The sequence below is a fragment of the Ovis canadensis genome, chromosome 15 (assembly GCF_042477335.2).
Source record: "Ovis canadensis isolate MfBH-ARS-UI-01 breed Bighorn chromosome 15, ARS-UI_OviCan_v2, whole genome shotgun sequence".
Taxonomy (NCBI): Eukaryota; Metazoa; Chordata; class Mammalia; order Artiodactyla; family Bovidae; genus Ovis; species Ovis canadensis.
Genome location: NC_091259.1, coordinates 30,507,186 through 30,532,310, shown reverse-complemented (window position 1 = coordinate 30,532,310; position 25,125 = coordinate 30,507,186). Strand labels below are relative to the sequence as shown.

The following is a 25,125-nucleotide window of genomic DNA, read 5'->3' as shown; positions in this document are numbered from 1 at the left end:
GGGCTTTCTTCTCAAAGCCAAAAGTGATAGTCACCTTCGGGCAGCCTGACCAGGGCACAGTGAGCCTCTCTCTGAGAACTGCCCCCTACCCCAGCCCTGAGTTGGAGCCAGCAGTTATGCTAATAGCTAGTTCTTAGGGAAATTAAAACAGAGGAAGTCTTGTTCGGGCTTCAAAAGCAGGAGCAGGCCTCTGACCTGCTTCTGATCTGCCTGGACACTGCCTGAATTCCATGCCTGCCCACAAGCACAGCTAGTCAGGTGGCACTTTAGATGAGAAAGGGAGTGGGTCTTTGTATTTTTGAGCCCCTGAGGGTCTGGCCAACCCCTTCAGTTCAGTTCAGTTCAGTTTAGTCGCTCAGTCGTATCTGACTCTTTGCGACCCCATGAATCACAGCAAGCCAGGCCTCCCTGTCCATCATCATTTCCCAGAGTTCACTCAAACTCACATCCATCGAGTCGGTGATGCCATCCAACCATCTCATCCTCTGTCGTCCCCTTCTCCTCCTGCCCCCAATCCCTCCCAGTATCAGACTCTTTTCCAATGAGTCAACTCTTTGCATGAGGTGGCCAAAGTACTGGAGTTTCAGCTTCAGCATCATTCCTTTCAAAGAACACCCAGGGCTGATCTCCTTTAGGATGGACTAGTTGGATCTCCATGCTGTCCAAGGGACTATCAAGAGTCTTCTCCAACACCACAGTTCAAAAGCATCAATTCTTTGGTGCTCAGCCTTCTTCACAGTCCAACTCTTGCATCCATACATGACCACTGGAAAAACCATAGCCTTGACTAAACCCCTTGGGGTCTAACAAAATCCTATGACTCACAAGGTGAAATAAACAGCATTTTAAAAAGGTTGAAGTAAAATCAAATCTGCATTTTTGCTCACAAACCAATGATGATATCAGTTTGTGACCCAGGATCATAAGCGGGAACCGCCAAAACGGCAGTTTGAATTCTCACCCATGGGATGAGACTGTGTGGACTTTGGAGACTGTGGATCCACACAGACTTTGACAGTGTAGATCACAACAAACTGTGGAAAATTCTTAAAAAGATGGGAATACCAGAACACCTTACCTGTCTCCTGAGAAACCGGTATGCAGGTCAAGAAGCAACAGTTAAAATCAGACATAGAACAACTCATTGGTATGAAAATTGGGAAAGGAGTACAAGAAGGCTGTATATTGTAACCCCACTTATTTCACTTCTATGCAGAGTACATAATGCAAAATACCAGGCTGAATGAATCACAAGCTGGAATCAAGACTGCCAGGAGAAATATCAACAACCTTAGACATGCAGATGATACCACTTTAATGGCAGAAAGTGAAGAGTAACTAAAGAGCTTCTTGATGAGGGTGAAAGAGGAGATTGAAAAAGCTGGCTTAAAACAATATTCAGACAACAAAGATCATGGCATCTGGTCCTATCACTTCATGAAAATAGAAGGGGAAAAAGTGAAAGCAGTGACAGATTTTCTTTTGGGGGGCTCCAAAATCACTGCAGATGGTCACCTCAGCCATGAAATTAAAAGGCACTTGCTCTTTGGAAGGAAAACTATGACAAACCTAGATAGAGTACTAAAAAACAAAAACATCACTTTGCCAACAAAGGTGCATCTAGTCAAAGCTATGGTTTTTTCAGTAGTCATATATAGATGTGAGAGTTGGACCATAAAATAGGCTGAGCACTAAAGAATTGATGCTTTCAAATTGTGGTGCTGGAGAACACTCTTGAGAGTCCCTTGGACTGCAAGGAGATCAAACTAGTCAATCCTAAAGGAAACCAACCCTGAATATTCATTGGAAGGACTGTTGCTGAAGCTCCAACACTTAGGCCACCTGATGGGAAGAGTGGACTCATTGGAAAAGATCCTGATGCTGGGAAAGACTGAAGGCAAAAGGAGAAGGAGGTGGCAGAGGATGCAATGAACTCTGGGAAATAGTGGAGGACAGAGGAGCCTGGCAGGCTACAGTCCGTGGTCCATATAGTCGCAAAGACCTGAATACAACTTAGTGACTGAATAACAACAACCAAGAAGAGCCATCAGTCAGCCTGAAATGTATTACTTGAATGGAGAAAAGGCAGGAGCTCTCAGGCATACATTTTACTTGCATATGAGAAGCAGAAAAAGTCACATTGCATTCTGAACAGGCCTTTGTTTACAATTAAAGTTTCTTTCAAAGGAAAGCAGGGAAGAGTCAATGGAGGGTCTGGATTCCTAACAGCTTGGAGCTCCTAGTCCCAACTGTTCTTGGATTCCTGAGGTACTCCAGCATCCCAATATGCTTTTTTTTTTCTTTTTTCTTTCTCTTTCTCCACCTTCCCCCACCCGCCACCTCCACTAGCTATAATTGGTTTCTATTATCAACAATCAAAAATATATTGAATAAGACCCTAGGTCAGAGAAATTACCCTCCATTTGATGACTTTTACATCCCTGGTGGCTCAGAGGGTAAAGCGTCAGCCTGCAACGGGGGAGACTCAGGTTCAATCCCTGGGTCGGGAAGATCCCCTGGAGAAAGAAATGCCAACCCACTCCAGTACTCTTGCCTGGAAAATCCCATGGACAGAGAAGCCTGGTAGGCTACAGTCCATGGGGTGGCAAAGAGTCGGACATGACTGAGCGACTTCACTTTCTTTTTTTCACCTGCTACCAAAAGAAGTCACACCCCCACTTCCTTCAAAGGCCCATGCAATGAAATTTAGAGAAGCATCTGAAGACAACTTTGGACCCAGTAGATGCTTCATAAACTGATTTAGGGTAAACAGAACATGATGAGTAAGTAAACTGAACTAATTCCTAGACCGATTTTTTTTAATAAAATAAAATCTGGTTCTCTCAGGGTTTAAATACCACCTAGCTTGATATATCCAATGAAGTGCCTCTAAACTTATCTCTAAATTACTTACAAAACAGAAGAAGAGAGAAATATTCTCGACAACTTCAAAACTGAAGAAGAGGACTTCTCTGATGAAAAAGTGAAAGTTGCTCAGTCATGTCCAACTCTTTGCAACCCCATGGACTATACAGTCCATGGAATCCTCCAGGCCAGAATACTGGAGTGGGTAGCCTTTCCCTTCTCCAGGGGATCTTCCCAACCCAGGGATCAATCCCCAGTCTCCTGAATTGCAGGCGGATTCTTTACCAGCTGAGCCACAAGGGAAGGACTTCTCTGGTGGTCCAGTGCTTAAGAATCCCCTTATCAATACAGGGGACACAGGTTTAATCCCCGGTCCAGTAAGATCCCACATGACGTAGGACAACTAAGCCTGGGTACCACAGCTACTGAGGCCCACATGCTTCAACAAAAGGAGCATGATGAGAAACCCACACACAGCAATGAAGAGAAGCCCCAACTCGCTTCAACTAGAGAAATCCCTAGGGCAGCAATGAGGACCCAGCACAGCCAAAAAGTAAATATATAATTAATTTTTTTTAAAATGAAGATGACTCACCAAGCCGTTACCAGAATCTGAAAAGAATTTCTGTTACCTAAATAAAGCTAATGAAGCTAAGCTGCATTGAAACAAACAATCCATGTTCCACCTTGTAAAACAGAGCTGACCTACCTACCTGAAAAGTGATAGGAACACTTTGCCTTTCTCCTACTTTCTACCCCTAGTGCAGAGATCCAGGACCGAACCAACACCTGACTCTCTACTATGGGTACTACTCTTTGGATGGCCCAGAGAACTGTTCTATCTCCCTCAATTTAACTACATCCATTCACAGAATGCAATTCCTGGGAAACCAGGAAGCAGGAAGTAGATGAGGGTGAGTAGCCATGGCACATCACGTTGTGGAAGGTATTTTGCCCAACACAAAGACAGTTTATGCTGGAGAGTAAGACTTTGACAATCTCATCAGTTCTGAATGTTAGAGAACAGGCAGAAGGAGGAGCAGACCTCCCGGCAGTTCAGCAGGGCTGAACAGCTGAATCCCATCAAGAGGGATCTGGGGACTGCTGAGGAGCTATGCACCACAACTGGCCCTCCAACTACACACCTGAAGAACAGCCCAGAGAGCAGAGCCAAGGACAAGCCACACTTCCTCTGCTGCTGCTGCTGCTGCTGCTAAGTCGCTTCAGTCGTAGCCGGCTCTCTGTGACCCCATAGACAGAAGCCCACCAGGCTTCCCCATCCCTGGGATTCTCCAGGCAAGAACACTGGGGTGGGTTGCCATTTCCTTCCCCGATGTACGAAAGTGAAAAGTGAAAGGGAAGTCGTTCAGTTGTGTCCGACTCTCAGCGACCCCACGGACTGCAGCCTACCAGGCTCCTCCGTCCATGGGATTTTCCAAGCAAGAGTACTGGAGTGGGGTGCCATCGCCTTCTCTGACACCTCCTCTCTTAGCAAGCACCAAATCTCTATTTGCCTTACGGTAAAATGAAGAGGGGCCAGGGGTTGGGGGAGGGGAATTGGACCTACTGGAAAACAATGCCACATATGAGAAAAAAAAACAGAATCACCCAGAAGACTAAGAAAAAGAACACACTTCTGAAGATGATTTACTAGAAACCAGAAGAAGATTTTAGGAAAATGTCATCTATAATATGAAAAATATAACATGGCCCTTTGAGGATGAAACTGAAAACCATATGGAAAGCAAGCTGAGATAAAATCGATACCAGGATAAACCTGGACAGTGACAGACGTTATTTTCTTGGGCTCAAAAATCACTGCAGATGGTGACTGCAGCCATGAAATTAAAAGACATTTGCTCCTTGGAAGAAAAGCTATGACCAACCTGCTGCTGCTGCTAAGTCGTTTCAGTCGTGTCCGACTCTGTGCATCCCCATAGATGGCAGCCCACCAGGCTCCCCGTCCCTGGGATTCTCCAGGCAAGAACACTGGAGTGGGTTACCATTTCCTTCTCCAATGCATGAAAGTGAAGAGTGAAAGTGAAGTCACTCAGTCATGTCCGACTCTTCGCGACCCCATGGACTGCAGCCTACCAGGCTCCTCCATCCATGGTATTTTCCAGGCAAGAGTACTGGAGTGGGGTGCCAATGACCAACCTAGACAGCATATTAAAAAGCAGAGACATTACTTTGCCGACAAAGTCCATCTAGATAAAGCTACGGTTTTTCCAGTAGTCATGTATGGATGTGAGAGTTGGACTCTAAAGAAAGCTGAGCACCAAAGAATTGATGCTTTTGAACTGTGGTGTTGGAGAAGACTCTTGAGAGTCCCTTGGACTCCAAGGAGATCCAACCAGTCCATCCTAAAGGATATCAGTCCTGAATATTCATTGGAAGGACTGATGCTGAAGCTGAAGTTCCAATACTTGCCACCTGATGCAAAGAACTGACTCATTTGAAAAGACCCTGATGCTGGGGAAGATTGCAAGCTGGAGAAGAAGAGGATGACAGAGAGTGAGATAGTTGGATGGCACCACCGACTCGATGGATATGAGTTTGAGCAAGCTCCAGGAGATGGTGATGGACAGGGAAGCCTGGTGTGCTGCAGTCCATGGGGTCACAAAGAGTCAGACATGACTGAGCAACTGAACTGAACTGAACTGAGGATAAGGCTCAAAGACTGCCACCTGAAATGACATTATAGGTCTTACAAAAATGTGATGGGGGTAAGCTCCTTTGTTTATGCAAAGGGTAATTGTGAATCTTTTCAAATAAACAATCACAGAACTTCTATAATAAAAGAGACAAGAGCTAAAAGAGTGGAGTTTTCTAAAAAAATATTTCATCCAAAATAGCGTTAGACAATGTCCAGTTATTACCCATCCAGGCTTCAGTCACTTGCTTGCAAAAGTTCTTCTTTAATCAAATGTCTGAGCAATTCAGAACCCTATGTACTCACTGGGGAAAGATGGTATTCTGAAACCTTTTTTTCCTTTGGCATAAATGATGGAAATGTTAAAATCCAGTAATTACTTCATTACCTCATTTGCAATAGTTTCACTGTCCAAGTTACTCTCTTTTCTTAGCAGCAACAGTAATTAAGAAAGCCAAATTCAAGGCAGTTCTCACTGAAACTTTGTAAGAATTTTGTGAAAATCTTTTAGAAAAGGTACATGGTGATTTCAGAATATGTATTATTAGAGTAAATTCAGCTGCTGTACAAATACAGCCAATATTTGTATATTGGATGAAATATAATAAAAGTTGACTTGTCACTTAAAAAACAGTCTAAGGCAAATGTTTCAAGTCAGCAAGACCTCCATCCTTGGGCACCCAGGATAACAAAAGTTCCACCATCTTCATCATGTGGCCTCCTAGATTCTCACTGTCATCTTCTGGCACTCAGCTGGAATGAGGGAAGATAAGCATGGAGAAGAGCTTAATGAATGCTCTTATGGGGAAGTTCTATAAGTCACACACATCATTTGAATTCAATAGAGCTCAGTTGTATGGTAAATATCCAGGGGCTTCAAGCCTAGAGATGAGAATCTGACCAATGGCATCTAAGAACAGATAGAAAGGGTGCTATTTCTGATAAAAGAAATATCTCCAAGAAAATAAAATTGTTAAACAATAATTAAAAGCCATATATAGGAGGCAGTGGACAAGAAAGCCTGGAGTGCTGCAGTTCATGGGGTCACAGAGCCCAACACGACTCAGTGACTGCACATAGGAAGTGGTGAACAAGTACAACCAACACAGCAGAAAATCAAGTAAGTATTATGGACGGCAAACTTGAGAAACACTTCCAAACTGCAGAGAAAGAGAGCAAAGAATTGATATTATCATATTCCACTCATTCTAAGATGTCCATTTTTTCACAACAATTCAGAAATCAGTCAAGTCTTACAATCAGTGGCATTGCACAATCATTGTGGACCTGGAAGCGATCCCAGTGAGACTGTTGTCAAGTCTTGGGCATGGCCTAACTGTGGTCTCAGCTGTTCATGTTCTAAGCATGTTAACTGAGTTATGTACATTGTTGCAATCACATGTGAGCTTAATTGCCATTTAAAATGTCTTTTAAAAGATTACACTATGACTTGGCACTGAAGCAGGAAGTTATTGTGTTTGCAGAAAGGCGTGGAATTAGACCAGCAGGATGTAATTTGATGTTACTGAAGCAAATATCTGTTTTAGGAGCAAGGAGTGAAATTCCTTTTTTCAAAAAGCCAAGTTCTTTACAGGATCCAAGAAAGGGAAAAGAAGTTATCCCTTAAGTAGAAGCTTAGAAATTGTTATGTTTTGTAACTAAGATACACGCAAAAGAGATTGCCTGTCACATGCCAAACAAAGCAATTAAAGGCAGGAGAAACTGTCAAATATCTCAAAATAAATGAAATACTTCACAGGAAAGAAGCTGGTGTGATCAACGTTCCAATTTCACAGGACTGTAATTATGGCATTATGTCATAGTTTAACTGGCAGCATCTTTTCTTCCTTAATAGTACATAAAATACAAGTACTTCTTACAACTGATAAAATATTGATACAGCAATTAAAGAAGAAGATGATAGCTATTGTAGACCAGGAATAAAGATTCAGCCCAAGACTTGCATTTCTGAGGAAGGCTCTATAATAATCAAAGAAGAAGCAATCACTGAAGATATAATGAAAGAAAACTTTCCAAAAGAGGAGGGTTTGGGAGAATGAGACATTCACCAGTTTCCAGGAAAGAGTTACTAACATAGACTCATATCTAAAAATAGTCTGACAATTTTTTAAATTAAAATATAAAACATGTTTTTTTGTCTATCTACATATCCAGACCCCAAAATAATATAAAAATATCTATAAAGGAATGAAAATCATGCTGACCTTGTTCTCTTCTACAATGATAATGCCTATAGAGTTTTGACATGGAAAAAAATTTAGATTCAGGTATTCTACTCAGATAAGTTTTAATTTTGAGAGGAGAAAACAAGAGAGACATTCATAAGGGCTCAAAATGTCTACCATTCATATACTGCTTAAATCACTTTAAAATATATTCCAACTGCCCAAGTGACAATTTAAAATTAGGACCTCAAGAATGGGAAAATCAAAACATAAAAGGACTAGCATTGAGCACTGAAGCCAACCACACAAAAAGACAAGCCTAAGATAATTGTTTAAAAACAGTTACAAGACAGAATATGTGTCAAAAATCTAAATCCAGGCCACACACAACATCAAAAGTAATTTAATAACAACCCAAATTACAAACCCATATTTAATGAACTTTCAGATAAGAAGGAAGAACAGAGGGAAAGAAAAAGATACAAAAGTCATTAGCCTCCACAGCTGTGAATCTAAAAATACCATTTTACCCTTAACTTTATCACTGGGAGAAATACTGACTGGGTTCACACACATATTTAGAACATACTGCATAGGACTTCAGAGAAGGCAATGGCACCCCACTCCAGTAGTCTTGCCTGGAAACTCCCATGGACGGAGGAGCCTGGTAGGCTGTAGTCCATGGGGTAGCTGAGAGTGGGACACAACTCAGTAACTTCACTTTCACTTTTCACTCTCATGCATTGGAGAAGGAAATGGCAACCCAAGCCAGTGTTCTTGCCTGGAGAATCCCAGGGACGGCGGAGCCTGGTGGGCTGCCGTCTATGGGGTCACACAGAGTCGGACACGACTGAAGCGACTTAGCAGCAGCAGCAGCAGAAGCATAGGAGAGGAGGGGGGCTGTCCTTGCAAAGATAGATAAAACTGCAACCTCTGCCTCAAGGTCTTTAGTCCAAAGACTTCTAGTCAATATAGAGGATAGATTTTAGTTTGTCACAAGAATAAACATATGTGAAATTCCTGGAAAAAATCTATGGAGAGCCAGTCTTCAAATGATGATTAGACTTTATTGCATGCCAATATTTTCTATTCCTTCTAGTAAAAGGTTCCTTAAGTCCAGCATATAAGGGTATCGAGTTCTCATTCACAGTGATCACACACACACCACGGCCACACACACACTCAAACACCATACCAGCTTAAGCTGGACAGCCTTGTTCAACAGCATCGCTGTCGTCACAGAGCAAGACGTAAAACTCAGACCACAGGGAAGCTCCTCACAGTGACTATCGTGACACACACCTCACTCGGGCCTGAATCAGTACATACATTCACAAGAAGTTTTCCAGCTGCTCTGTAATTTAAAGCTCACAACAACCATCCTAGTAGGTACCATTTTCCCACTTTTACAGATGTGAAAACTGAGGCTCAGAAAGATTATTTTCCAGAACTACATAGCCAGGAAGCGGGGGGCAGAGGCCGATCTCCAAGCCAGGAATTTCTGGTGTAAAACTTTCATCATACCACACCACACCATTTCCCTAATTCAAACAGAGAAGGTAGAAGGGAAGAAAGGAAGAGATTAATTTTATAATTTAAGAAAGTCTTAGTACAGGTGCTTCCTCTTTTACAAAATCAGTAACAATAAGGCAACGCACTGAACTAATCGCCCTGGGCTGGCACCTCATTATTCCTCTCTCAGACATTCACAGAGTGGGTATAGGGCTCCTTCTTCTCCAACATAACTGGTTCTGAGAGCTTCCTAGGAAGTGCCCTGGTCCCTGGGGCCTGATTAGCCAGGACCAATCACTGAGCCTTCAGGCTTCTTTGTTTCTTCAGTATTCTGGGCTAACCTTTCTCTTGCCAGGAATTAAGCTTAGATGGAGTCATTGATTTACTCGAGTTTAAATTCCAATGCATTGCTGCTTCCCAGAGCCTTGAGAAGGGAACAATACTTAAACGAATGCATCTCTGATAGTGGAATTTTAGACACCAACAAGGGATTTACCTTTAATGCCAGCCACCCCTTAAAAAAATTCTTCACATCAGAGCATACTGAGGCAGCGGTTCCTCACCTGGGCACCCAGGGCCCTTGGCTCATCTCCGTTTCCCCTGAACTCAATGTTTTGCACTCTTGAAAATCCTGCGGAGAAAGACTCAACCAGGGTGTAACCAGACTGGTCGAACCCCAGCTCCCAGACTCCGGGAGACATCGAGCCGCCGCTGGGTGCACCTCGCGGCTGCTTCCGTGGTTCCTTCCCCGCCAGCCCCGGGGTCAGCCCGGCCAGCCTTGGCGCCCCCGTCCCCAGCCACTTGAGCATCTCCGAGCCGCTTGAGTCTCCGCGACCCCCGCCGGGCCTGGAGGTTCGGAGACGGCGGGCGGGCTGATGCTGCCACCTCTCGGCCACCTTCTCTCGCAGCTGCGCCCAGCCCTCTCCCTCTCCCTCTCCCACCCCGCCCCAAAACCCTCCCCAGACGTCTGGGCCGGGGAAGGCCATGATCACTGGGCCTGGGAGCGGGATGACCTTCCCCGCAAGGGCGGCTTCCTTTCAGAGCACCGCAGCTGCTCACCCTCACCGGGAACGGCTGTGCAAATGAACGCGGCCAGCAACCACCTCCCCCACGGTTCTGGGGCTGGTGCCCATGCCCCTTCCCCACCTGGAGATCAAAACTGCCACCTTGTTTCCTGGGCCACAGCCTGGCCGGAAAACAACCAGATTCACCCCCTAAACCTGGGCCCTTCTGGCTGTCTAAAAGAAAGGGTGTGGGAGCACAGGTTTTTAAACTTAGATTCCCCCTTCAGACCTACTGAATTTGAACCTCCAGGAAGGAGACCAGGAAACTATTTTTGCAAAGTTCTCCAGTGATCCAAGTGATGAGGGAGGCTGGGGACCCACCCAGTTAGAAAATCTACCCGACATTTCCTCAGTACCTGCTAGCATGCACAAACACTCACCCGCAAGCTGTCAAGAAACAAGCACCCAATATCAGAAGCAGGGCTTGAAAAGAAAAGGGTTTGATTGAGGGCACCCTCACATCAAATGCAAAAGGCAAAATGGTTGTCTGAGGAGACTTACAAATAGCCGAGAAAAGAAGAAAAGCGAAAGGCAAAGGAGAAAAGGAAAGACATATCTATCTGAATGCAGAGTTCCAAAAAATCGCAAGGAGAGACAACGTCTTTTTAAGTGAACAATGTAAAGAAATAGAGGAAAACAATAAAATGGAAAAGACTAGAGATCTCTTCAAGAAATTAGAGATACCAGGGGAAAATTTCATGCAAAGTTAGGAACAATAAGGGACAGAAACAGTATGGACCTAACAAAAGCAGAAGATACTAAGCGGTGGCAAGAATACACAGAAGAACTGTATAAAAAGGTCTTAATGACCCAGATAACCACGGTGGTGAGATCACTCACCTAGAGTGAGACATCCTGGAATGCAAAGTCAAGGAAGTTATTACTACAAACAAAGCTAGTGGAGGCGATGGAATTCCAGCTGAGCTATTTCAAATCCTAAAAGATGATGCTGTGAAAGTGCTGCACTCAGTTCAGTTCAGTCGCTCCGTCGTGTCCGAATCTTTGCAACCTCATGGACTGCAGCACTCCAGGCATCCCTGTCCATCACCAACTGCCAGAGTTTACTCAAACTCATGTCCATTGAGTCGGTGTTGCCATCCAACCATCTCATCCTCTGTCATCCCATTCACCTACCTTCAATCTTTCCCAGCATCAGGGTCTTTTCCAATGAGTCAGTTCTTCACATCAGGTAGCCAAAGTATTGGAGTTTCAGCTTCAGCATCAGTCCTTCCAATGAATATTCAGGACTGATCTCCTTTAGAATGGACTGGTTGGATATCTTTGCAATTAAAGGGACTCTCAAGAGTCTTCTCCAACACCACAGTTCAAAAGCATCAATGCTTTGGTGCTCAGCTTTCTTTATAGTCCAACTCTCACATCCATACATGACTACTGGAAAAAACCATAGCTTTCACTAGATGGACCTTTGCTGGCAAAGTAATATCTCTGCTTCTTAATATGCTTAGGTTGGTCATAACTTTTCTTCCAAGGTGGTGGTTTAGTTGCTAAGTCTTATCTGACTCTTGCGATCCCGAGGGCTATAGCCTGTCAGGCTCCTCTGTCCATGGGATTCTCCAGGCAAGAATACTGGAGTGTGTTGCCATTTCCTTCTCCAGGGGATCTTCCTGACCCAGGAATCGAACCCGGGTCTCCTGCATTGCAGGCAGATGATTTGCCAACTGAGCTATTTAATTTCATGGCCGCAGACACCATCTGCAGTGATTTTGGAGCCCCCAAAAATAAAGTCTGTCACTATTTCCACTGTTTTCCCATTTTTTGACATGAAGTGATGAGACCAGATGCCATGATCTTAGTTTTCTGAATCTAAGAATTTTTTTTTCTTAGTTTTTTTGAGTTTTAAGCCAACATTTTCACTCTCCCCTTTCAGTTGCATCAAGAGGCTCTTTAGTTCTTCTTTGCTTTCTGCCATAAGGGTTGTGCCATCCTGGTGTCTGAGGTTATTGATATTCCTCCCAGCAATCTTGATTCCAGCTTGTGCTTCTTCCAGCCTGGCATTTTGCATGATGTACTCTGCATATAAGCTAAATAAGCAGGGTGACAATATACAGCCTTGACATACTCCTTTCCCAATTTGGAACCAGTCTGTTGTTCCATGTCCAGTTCTAACTGTTGCTTCCTGACCTGCATTTCTCAAATGGACTGGAATGGGTGAATTTAACTCAGGTGACCATTATATCTACTATTGTGGGCAAGAATCCCTTAGAAGAAATGGAGTAGCCATCATAGTCAACAAAAGAGTCTGAAATGAAGTACTTGGATGCAATATCAAAAATGACAGAATGATCTCTGTTCATTTCCAAGGCAAACCATTCAATACCACGGTAATCCAAGTCTACGCCCCAACCAGTAATGCTGAAGAAACTGAAGTTGAATGGTTCTATGAAGACCTACAAGACCTTTTAGAACTAACACCCAAAAAAGATGTCTTTTTCCCTAGAGCGGACTGGAATGCAAAAGTAGGAAGTCAAGAAACACCTGGAGTAACAGGCAAATTTGGCCTTGGAGTACAGAATGAAGCAGAGCAAAGGCTAATAGAGTTTTGCCGAGAGAACACACTGGTCGTAGCAAATACCTTCTTCCAACAACACAAGAGAAGACTCTACACATGGGCATCACCAGATGATCAATACCAAAATCAGATTGATTATATTCTTTGCAGCCAAAGGTGGAGAAGCTCTATACAGTCAGCAAAAACTAGACTGGGAGCTGACTGTGGCTCAGATCATGAACTCCTTATTGCCAAATTCAGACTTAAATTGAAGAAAGTAGGGAAAACCACTAGACCATTCAGGTATGACCTAAATCAAATCCCTTATGATTATACAGCTGCACTCAGTATGCCAGCAGATTTAGAAAACTCAGCAGTGGCCACAGAACTGGAAAGGTCAGTTTTCATTCCAAACCCAAAGAAAGGCAATGCCAAAGAATGTTCAAACTACCACACAATTGCACTTACTTCATATGTTACAAAGTAATGCTCAAAATTCTCCAAGATAGGCTTCAATAGTATGTGAACTGAGAATTTCCAAATGTACAAGCTGGGTTTAGAGAAGGCAGAGGAACCAGAGATCACATTGCCAACATCTGTTGGATCATCGAAAAAGCTAGAGAATTCCACAAAAATGTCTTCTTCTGCTTCATTGACTACACTAAAATCTTTGACAGTGTAGATCACAACAAACTGTGGAAAATTCTTCAAGAGATGGGAATACCAGACTGCTTTCCCTGCCTCCTGAGAAACCTATATGCAGGTCAAGAAGCAACACATAGAACCAGACATGGAACAATGGACTGGTTCCAAACTGGGAAAGGAGTACATCAAAGCTATATATTGTCACCCTGCCAATTTAACTTATATGCAGAGTACATCATGTGAAATGCTGGGCTGGATGAAGCACCAGCTGTAATCAAGATTGCCGGGAGAAATATCAATAATCTCAGATATTCAGATACCACCCATAGGGCAGAAAATGAAGAGGAATTAAAGAGCCTCTTGATGAAGGTGAAAGAGGAGAGTGAAAAAGATGGCTTAAAACTCAACATTCAAAAAACGAAGATCATGGCATCCAGTCCCATCACTTCATGGCAGATAGATGGGAAAACAATGGAGAAACAGTGACAGACTTTATTTTCTTGGGCTCCAAAGTCACTATGGATAATGACTGCAGCCATGAAAGTAAAAGACACTTGCTCCTTGGAAGAAAAGTTATGACCAACCTAGACCGCATATTCAAGAGCAGAGACATTACTTTGCCTACAAAGGTGCAAACAGTCAAAGCTATGATTTTTCCAGTAGTCATGTACAGATGTGAGAGCTGGACAATAAAAAAAGGCTGAGCACCAAAGAACTGATGTTTTTGAACTGTGGTGTTGGAGAAGACTCTTGAGAGTTCCTTGGACTGCAAGGAGATCCAACCAGTCCATTCTAAAGGAAATCAGTCGTGAATATTCATTGGAAGGACTGATGCTAAAGCTGAAGCTCCAATACTTTGGCCACCTGATTTGAAGAGCTGACTCATTGGAAAAGACCCTGATGCTGGGAAAGACTGAAGGCTAGAGAAGAAGGGGATGACAGAGGATGAGATGGCTGGATGCCATCACTGACTCAATGGACTTGAGTTTGAGCAAACTCTGGGAGATAATGGAGGACAGGGAAGCCTGGCGTTCTGCAGTCCATGGGGTCACAAAGAGTCATATACAACTGAGCGACTGAAGAACAGCCTCACCTAGCCCAGGGGTGGGCTTCTCTGGGCTAGGTATCAACTGGGCTAGCTATCAACAACCTTCTCTGTTGATAGTGCTCTCAGAGGCTCAGTAATTTTTTCACAGTCCTCTGAGACCACAAAAAATACCCAAGGATTCTTTTCATGAAGTATTTAGGCTGGTACAAAAATAATTGAGGTCTTGCATTGTTGAACTTTGCTGTTTGGTATTGGAATACATTCTTAAATAAATGTGGTTGCATTATACATCATTTTAATGCATATTGCTTGATTTATTTTTTTGCTAATGACATTACTTGCTGTTTATTTTATATTTATTTTAGACTAGGGAAATGATGTTAGACAAAAAGCAAATTCAAGCAATTTTCTTATTTGAGTTCAAAATGGGTCTTAAAGCAACAGAGACAACTCAAAATATCAACAATGCAGTTGGCCCAGGAACTGCTAATGAACATAGAGTGCAGTGGTGGTTCAAGAGGTTTTGCCGAGGTTTGAATATGAGGAGCAGAGTGGCTGACCATTGGAAGCTGACAATGATAGTTGAGAGCCATTATTGAAGCTGATTCTCTTACAACTACACGAGAAGTTGCCAAAGAACTCAACATCAACCATTCTATGATCATTCGGCATTTGAAACAAATTGGAAAGGTGAAAAAGCTGACCGAAAATTTTTAAAAATCATCATTCTGAAGTGTCCTCTTCTCTTACTCTATGCAAAAATAACAAACCATTTCTCTATCAGATTGTGACAAGCAATGAAAATGGATTTTATAAGACAAACAGTGACAACCAGCTCAGTGATTGGATGGAGAAGAAGCACCAAAGCACGTCCCAAAGCCAAACTTGCACCAAAAAAAAGGTCAGGGTCATTGTTTGGTGGTCTGATGCCTGTCTGATCCACTACAGCTTTCTGAATCCTAGCAAAATCATTACATCTGAAAAGTATGCTCAGCAAATTGGTGAGATGTACCAAAAACTCTAACACTGGTAGCCAACATTGGTCAACAGAAAGGGCCCAATTCTTCTCCATGATAACACCCAACTGCACATCACATAACCAATGCTTCAAAAGTTGAATTAACTGAACTATGAAGTTTTGCCTCATTTGCCATATTTACCTGACCACTCGTCAACTGACTATCATGTCTTCAGGCATCTTGACAACTTTTTGTGGGAAAATGCTTCCACAACCAGCAGGAGGTAGCAAATGCTTTCTAAGAGTTCGTGGAATCTCGAAGCATGGATTTTTATGCTACAAGAATAAACAAACTTATTTGTCTTTGGCAAAAATGTGTTGATTATAATGGTTCCTATTTTGATTGACAAAGATGTATTTGAGCCTAGTTATAATGATTTAAAATGCACGGTCCAAAATCACAATTACTTTTTCACCAACCTAACAGTTAGGACCAGGAATTCCCTAGAAGTCCAGTGGCTAGGACTCAGCACTCTCACTGCTGGGAGCTGGGGTTCAATCTCTGGTGAATGAACTGAGACCCTACAAGTGCAGACAAAATAAATAAATAAGGTAGGTAGACCCAAATAGTATAAGTTTTTATGTCCTAATAAGTGAGTAGCTATTCAAAAAAATAATACAGGGACTTTCCTGGTGGTCCAGTGGCTAAGACTGCGCCCTCCCCTCCACCCACTCCAGTGCAGGGGGCCCAGGTTCCATCCCTGGTCGGGGAACTAGATCCCACGTGCCACAAGGAAGACTGAAGCAAGAAAGAGAGAAGATCCTGCATGCCACAGCTAAGACCAGGGCACTCAAACAAATACATATTAAAAGACAAAAGAATGCATACAAATTGGGGAAGAACGATATCTTTGTTTCATCCTTAAATAATGACAACCGCATACTAGCGGCATGTGTGTGGTGTGCCATTGGGGGAGGGCACAGCCTCTCAAAACCTGGAATCTGATTAGACACTGCCACCTTCATTTCCTGTTCTCTGTCAGTTTCCCCACTATGCTTGCTTTTTATCACAGCAACCAATGAAAAGCCAGCTTCACAAAGCGACGCCATCAAAGCACGGAGGGAAGTCTCATGATGAAACTGCAAACTATCCTGGGCCAGTCAGTAGTCTGCATGGAGTCCAACAGATGTTGAGGGTTCTCTTAAACACCGAACTTCCCACAGAGCTCTGTGAGTTCCCTGCGGGCCTCCAGACACCCTGGCGCAGCAGGTCTGGACTTTGCTCTTGCTCACCAGCTCCTCTCACAGTGCACGCCCCAGGGTCCACAGTGCTCGAACTACAAGAACCTTGTTTCTTCCCTTGCATGGGCCGGGCGCTTACCCTCAGCACACGTCTCGCCTCCGTGCTGTTTTCTCTGCCTTGAATGCGCTTCCTTCCACAGGTTCTGGCAAGGCAGATGCCTTCTCAGTCTTCAGGTCTCAGTTCAAATATCACTGAACAACCCAAAGACTCCTCGGGCCTCCTATTAAATTGCTCTCTGCTATTTACATGAGCCTCTTTCCTTGGCTTTGTAGCTCTTACCACAGTCTTAGTTTATGCTGTTTATTTATTTAATGGTTCCCTTACTTATTTTCTAGCTTCCCCATCAGCACATGAGCTTTGTGAGGGTTTTATTCATTACTGTTTTCCCAGAACAATGCTTAACAATAAGCAGAAAAATAGTGAGTGTTAGTCACTCAGTAATGTCCAACTCTTGCGTGACCCCATGGACTGTAGCCTGCCAGGCTCCTCTGTCTATGGAATTCTCCAGGAAAGAATACTGGAGTGGTTTGCCATTTCCTTCTCCATGGGATCTTCCCAACCCAGGAATCAAATCTGGGTCTCCTGCATTGCAGGCAGATTCTTTACCATCTGAGCTACCAGGGAATCCCAACAAAAAGCAGACAATCAGTACCTGTTTACTGAATGAATGGGGGGCCTCACCCCGCTGGGAGAGATAAAGGCATGAAGAATGAGCTTTACCTGTGCTGTCTCTTTCGATCTTCATAAGAGCTATTTAAAAATAAATATGATGCATTGATCTATATGTCTGTCTTTGTGCCAGTACCATACTGTCTTGATGACTGTGGCTTTGTAGTAGAGCCTGAAGTCAGGCAAGTTGATTCCTCCAGCTCCATTCTTCTTTCTCAAGATTGCTTTGGCTATTCGAGGTTTTTTGTATTTCCATACAAAGCTTGAAATTATTTGTTCTAGTTCTGTGAAAAATGTGGCTGGTAGCTTGATAGGGATTGCATTGAATTTGTAAATTGCTTTGGGTAGTATACTCATTTTCACTATATTGATTCTTCTAATCCATGAACATGGTATATTTCTCCATCTATTAGTGTCCTCTTTGATTTCTTTCATCAGTGTTTTATAGTTTTCTATATATAGGTCTTTAGTTTCTTTAGGTAGATATATTCCTAAGTATTTTATTCTTTTCGTTGCAATGGTGAATGGAATTGTTTCCTTAATTTCTTTTTCTACTTTCTCATTATTCGTGTATAGGAATGCAAGGGATTTCTGTGTGTTGATTTTATATCCTGCAACTTTACTATATTCATTGATGAGCTCTAGTAATTTTCTGGTGGAGTCTTTAGGGTTTTCCATGTAGAGGATCATGTCATCTGCAAACAGTGAGAGTTTTACTTCTTCTTTTCCAATTTGGATTCCTTTTATTTCTTTTTCTGCTCTGATTGCTGTGGCCAAAACTTCCAGAACTATGTTGAATAGTAGCGGTGAAAGTGGACACCCTTGTCTTGTTCCTGACTTTAGGGGAAATGCTTTCAATTTTTCACCATTGAGGATAATGTTTGCTGTGGGTTTGTCATAGATAGCTTTTATTATGTTGAGATATGTTCCTTCTATTCCTGCTTTCTGGAGAGTTTTTATCATAAATGGATGTTGAAAAGCCTAGAGATAAATCCACACACATATGGACACCTTATCTTTGACAAAGGAGGCAAGAATATACAATGGAGTAAAGACAATCTCTTTAACAAGTGGTGCTGGGAAAACTGGTCAACCACTTGTAAAAGAATGAAACTAGATCACTTTCTAACACCGCACACAAAAATAAACTCAAAATGGATTAAAGATCTAAATGTAAGATCAGAAACTATAAAACTCCTAGAGGAGAACATAGGCAAAACACTCTCAGACATAAATCACAGCAGGATCCTCTATGATCCACCTCCCAGAATTCTGGAAATAAAAGCAAAAATAAACAAATGGGATCTAATTAAAATTAAAAGCTTCTGCACAACAAAGGAAAATATAAGCAAGGTGAAAAGACAGCCATCTGAATGGGAGAAAATAATAGCAAATGAAGCAACTGACAAACAACTAATCTCAAAAATATACAAGCAACTTCTGCAGCTCAACTCCAGAAAAATAAACGACCCAATCAAAAAATGGGCCAAAGAACTAAATAGACATTTCTCCAAAGAAGACATACGGATGGCTAACAAACACATGAAAAGATGCTCAACATCACTCATTATTAGAGAAATGCAAATCAAAACCACAATGAGGTACCACTTCACACCAGTCAGAATGGCTGCGATCCAAAAATCTGCAAGCAATAAATGCTGGAGAGGGTGTGGAGAAAAGGGAACCCTCCTACACTGTTGGTGGGAATGCAAACTAGTACAGCCACTATGGAGAACAGTGTGGAGATTCCTTAAAAAATTGCAAATAGAACTACCTTATGACCCAGCAATCCCACTTCTGGGCATACACACCGAGGAAACCAGAATTGAAAGAGACACATGTACCCCAATGTTCATCGCAGCACTGTTTATAATAGCCAGGACATGGAAACAACCTAGATGTCCATCAGCAGATGAATGGATAAGAAAGCTGTGGTACATATACACAATGGAGTATTACTCAGCCGTTAAAAAGAATTCATTTGAATCAGTTCTGATGAGATGGATGAAACTGGAGCCGATTATACAGAGTGAAGTAAGCCAGAAAGAAAAACACCAATACAGTATACTAACACATATATATGGAATTTAGGAAGATGGCAATGATGACCCTGTATGCAAGACAGGGAAAGAGACACAGATGTGTATAATGGACTTTTGGACTCAGAGGGAGAGGGAGAGGGTGGGATGATTTGGGAGAATGACATTCTAACATGTATACTATCATGTGAATTGAATCGCCAGTCTATGTCTGACGCAGGATGCAGCATGCTTGGGGCTGGTGCATGGGGATGACCCAGAAAGATGTTCTGGGGAGGGAGGTGGGAGGGGGGTTCATGTTTGGGAATGCATGTAAGAATTAAAGATTTTAAAATTTAAAAAATAAAAAACTAAAAATTAAAAAATAAATAAATAAATAAATAAATATGATGAACCCCACTTTATAGATGATAAAATCAAGATCAGAGAAGCTAAGTGTTTGAGGCTGCAGAGCTAATGTGTCAGAGCTAAGACTCAAATTGAGGGTCAGCTGACTCCAGGGCTGCTTTTCCTAAAATCACATGCCTCCATGGACTTCCCTTTATCTGCCCAGAAGAGCTAAGGCCAGCAGAAATCAGGAAAAGGAATCTGGGGGGTTATCGCTAGAGTCCTTAGAAGACAAACCAGCTCAGGTTGGAATTTGCCAGCCCCTGTCTCCAGTAGAGACCGCCACGGGTGTCTCTCCCTGGGAAGGTCCTGCCTCCCCAGTCCTCCTGCCAATGCTGCGCTCAGGGACACCCAGGCAGCCTTCTCTCTGCCTGGCCCATGTTCTGTTGTCAACTCAACGACTCGTGTAACTGGTGGCTGCCTCTAACTACCAGGTTCTTGTTGATCACCCTGACAGTCCAGGGGCCAACACACACTCTGCAGTTGAGGATTTGATGGGCACCAACTGTGCACTCTGCACCACACTGGGCGCTCTGGGAGCCCGCCCGCCTTTCAGACAGTCCCTGAGTGAAGCAAGGTCTACCAGGACACACTCATCTGCAACTCCTTGGGGGGCGTTTTAGGTTGTGCTCTTCCCCTCGCCAAGGAACTGTGAGGGCACTCACAGGTCAGACACTGGGTGGCTGGACATTGAGTTTGAGACTCTCATACATAGGAGATTAAAATCTGGTCTGTAAAAGCAAGAGACCTGTGCTTTGTCATTCTCTCTTCCTCACATGCCTCGCTGTCAACATGTTCCTGTTAGACAGGGGGGTTCACGCAGGACGACAATTCACCCTTCCTCTCCTCTCCTTTACACCCCCTTTGCCTGGCCCAGCCAGCTCCTGCTTCTTTTTTCAGGCTCAGTCCCCTTGGTCCCTCTCAAGCCCTCACTAGGCCAGGTACCTCTCCTCTGTGCTCAAAAGCAAGCCACGTGTGAGTGGAGCCTGGTCCTGACCATGTGCGTCTACGTGCTCAGGCACTAAGTGGTGTCCATCTCTGCAACCCCATGGACTGTAGCCCACCAGGCTCCTCTGTCCATGGGATTTTCCAGGCAAGAACACTAGAGTGGGTTGCCATTTCCTCCTCCAGGGGATCTTCCCGACCCAGGGGCTGAACCTGCACCTCCTGTGTCTCCTGCACCAGCAAGCAGGCTCTTTACCACTGAGCCACCTGGGAAGCCCCAGAATGCGGTCCTTTCGCTGCATTGTAATTACCCATGTGCAGGTCTAGCTCCCCCATCAAATTGAACACTTATTCACTGTTGCATCTCTAACCCTTAGCACCATGCCTGGCACAGAATAGGAGTTTGGGAGTAAATATTTGTGATGAATGAGTTACTGAATTCCCAGATGTTCTGACCCTTGGTCGGGAAGATCTGATCACCCCAGTTCTAGTCTCTTTGCTGTCAGCATTTGTAGGATCTTAGTAAAGACCCCAGAGGTCATCCAGCCCAGCACACAAGCACCTGCACCCTGAGGTCCCTGCACTGGAAGGGCAGCCCTCGAAAACCACAAATGGCAAGGGAATGGCACCCTGGGAAAGGCTTGGCCACAGGCTCCTGTCAGTTCTTAAGGCTCTAAGCCTGCATCCCTGACTGTTGATGACCAACTCTGTAATCTTCTACCCTGGGTCAGGGAGGAGCAGGGACCCCCGCCATGCAGAAGGTCACTGTGATCGCTCTCTCTTGGGCTTGCGGCATTACCTCCACCCACAGCAGCCATCCCTGACAGCAAAAACAGCCGGCCAGAAAAACCGTCAGAAAAGCAATTAACACAAGACTGGGCAAAATGAAAGCAGAGGGCTTCTCTGGTGCTCTCTTCCCAATGCTAGAGAGATGCCTTCAATTCCTGCACTCTGCCTTGGAGCAACTAAGCCCAAGCAACACAACTATTAAGACTGTGCTCTAGCGCCCGGGAGGCCTCAAGTACCCAGCCCAGATGCCCTAGGGCCCGTGCTCCACATCAAGAGAAGCCCCTGCAAAGAGAAGCCCGAGCCGGGCAAATCAAGAGTGCCCCCCCCCGCCCCCCCCCCCCTCCACCACTAGAGAAGAGCTCTGGCAAGAAAGCCCAGCACCGCCAAAAATAAATAAATTATCTTATTGTTTTTTAAAAAAGAGAGAGAAAGCAGAAACCTGTAAGAACAAAGGAGATGACTCCTAACAGCAAAGTTTGCAATGGCCTGCCTGGAAGCCAGCACCTGGATCGGCCCCGCGGCTACGTTTCTGACCCGCAGAACCCCGCTCCCCATTTCATCTTGAGCCGGCCTGGTGTGCGAGCCCGGCAGGCCCGCCTGAGGCCAGCGATGGGAGAAAACACCACCGCTCAGGAGAACCGCAGGCTGTCTCCCCGCTGCCCGTGGAGAAACAGCGGCTTCCCTGCCTCAGGACTCGAAGAGGCAGGAAAAGAAACATTTAGGAAACACGAGGTGACCAGCTGTGTGCTGACCGGGCATGCTCGTGGGGAGAAATGAGAGACAGAGCGGGAGAGAGGAGGAAACAGACACAGACTGGAAAGCAGAAGCCAAGAACTTAAAAGAGAATGTTTTAAAGGGATGAGTTTTCAGGATCAGTGAGATTCCCGGCAGCAGGATCTCTCCTCCTGAGAGCTGGGAGTGGAACATGAAAGCATAACCAGAATGTTCCGGGCCTCATCCCTGGAAGCTGCAAAGCCAGAGCACATTCCCTTTCAGTTCCCATCCTGGGATCCCCTGAGGCAGAGGTTCCACGCCCCCAGCAACCCACCTGTCAGTGCGTTCACGACTCCAGGGCGCCCCGGGAGCTCGGGAGCTCGTGGATCTGCGGGAACAGCAGGCCTCCACCGGGGCACCACTCCACGGGCTTCTCGGGAAAGGGCCTGGCTCAGAACCCTGCTTCCCAGCCCTTACCCTGGGGTCCACCTCACAGCGCGCCACAGACCAGCTACGTTTATCGCGAATCTCGCAGAAGCCTGGGAGTACAGCAGGACATATGTAGGTGCCTTATCCACCTGCCTCCCATCTCCCAACTTCACAGGGCCAGTGTATTCACCTCCCATCCACCAGCAGAAACATGCCAGGCACCTCCACTCTGGAGTCTGAGTCCAAGAGATGCTGCCTTACCCCAATCTAAGGCCTCCTCCTGAAACCACTCTGTGCCCTGGACAGTCCCCTTTCACACCCCATTCCTTCCAGGGCACACCACTGCCCCCACCCGGTAATCCAGATAGGCTGGGGCAAGGCCAGTCAGACCACAGTACATTTCCCAACACATGGCTGATTCTTAAAATAACCTCAGATTTGAGGGAGGGTGTTTCAAAAGCTCAGCTCAGCTTCTTCATAGTCTTCTGAAAGTTAAAGTTCAGATCCCCCCAAAGTTCCCTCCCCCATGTATATACCAGTGAATTTCCTCCTCAAAACTATCTATTGAAAATTTGCAAATCACTAGGGAAATGCAAATCAAAACCATGACGACTTATCACTTCACACCTATTAGAATGACTATTAGCAAAAAGACAGGAAACATGTGCTATAAGGATGTGGTGAAAAGGGAAACTGGTGTACTGTTGGGGGGAATGTAAATTGGTGCAGTCATTACGGAAAACAGTATGGAGGTTCTGTTCAAACTAAAAGACGCTTGCTCCTTGGAAGAAAAGCTATGGCAAATCTAGACAGCATATTAAAAAGCAGAGACATTACTTTGCCAACAAAGGGCCAAATAGTCAAAGCTATGGTTTTTCCAGGAGTCATGTATGGATGTGAGAGTTGGATCATAAAGAAAATGGAGCACCAAAGAATTGATGCTTTTAAACTGTGGTGTTGGAGAAGACTCTTGAGAGTCCCTTGGACTGCAAGGAAATCCAACCAGTCAATCCTAAAGAAGATCAGTCCTGAATGTTCATTGGAAGGACAGATGCTGAAGCTGAAACTCCAATACTTTGGCCAAAGGACCCTGATGCTGGGAAAGATTGAAAGCAGGAGGAGAAGGGGACAATAGAGGATGAGATGGTTGGATGGCATCACCAACTGAATGGGCATGAGTTTGAGCAAGCTCTGGGAGTTGGTGATGGACAGGGAAGCCTGGCATGATGCAGTCCATGGGGTCACAAATAGTCCGACACGACTGAGCGACTAAACTAAACTGAACTGATAGAGGTTCTAAAGCTACTGTATGATCCAGCAATCCCACTTTTGGAGATACATACAGAGAAAACAAAACCACTACCTCAGAAAGACATCTGTGCCTCTATGTTCATTGCAGCATTATTTATAATATCTAAGATATGGAAATAAACTGTGTCCATTGACAGATAAGGAAAATTTGTTTATATATATATATAATGGAATACATATATATAAGGAAAATTTGTTTATATATATATATATAATGGAATATATATATAAGGAAAATTTGTTTATATATATATAATGGAATATATATATAAGGAAAATTTGTTTATATGTGTGTATATATATATAATGGAATATTATTCAGCCATAAAAGAAGTAACTCCTGCAATTGGTGACAATATGGATGAAATTTGAGGACATTATGTTGCGTGAAATAGTCACATGTTGTTCTTTAGTTGCTTCAGTTGAGTCAGACTCTTTGTGACCGCATGAACTATAGCCCACCAGGCTCCTCTGTTCATGAAACTCTCCAGGCAAGAATACTGGGATGGGTTGCCATTTTCTACTCCAGGGGATCTTCCCAACCCAGGGATCAAACCCACATCTCCTTCATTACCAGGTGGATTCTTTACCACTGAGCCACCAGGCAAGCTGAAATAAGTCACATCAGTTCAGTTCAGTCATTCAGCGGTGTCTGACTCTTTGCGACCCCTTGGACTGCAGCACGCCCAGATTCCCTGTCCATCACCAACTCCCGGAGCTTGCTCAAACTCCTGTCCATCGAGTCAGTGATGCCATCCAACCATCTCATCTTCTGCCACCCCCTTCTCCTCCTGCCTTCAATCTTTCCCAGCATCAGGGTATTTTCCAGTGAGTCATTTCTTCACATCAGGTGGCCAAATGATGGTTGCCTGAACCTATGGGAGGAGGGAGCTGGAATGGGTGAAGATGGCCAAAAGGTAGAAACTTCCAAACTTCCAGGTGTAAGATAAATAAATGCAGGAGATGTATTGTAAAAAGGAAGAAAGTGTGTCCATGTCCATCCCAAACTCCCTAACTATCCCTTCCCCTCCTCCTTCCCCCTGGCAACCATAAGTTTGTTCTCTATGCCTGTAAGTCTCCTTCTGTTTTGTAAGCTCAT

The 25,125-nt window shown here is 44.2% G+C and overlaps 1 long non-coding RNA gene across 1 annotated transcript in view; it reads right to left on the bottom strand.

The window, feature by feature from the left end:
- Positions 1–25,125, bottom strand: part of LOC138421160 (uncharacterized) — a 136,801-nt gene that overhangs the window by 73,601 nt on the left and 38,075 nt on the right. The window lies entirely within an intron of this gene.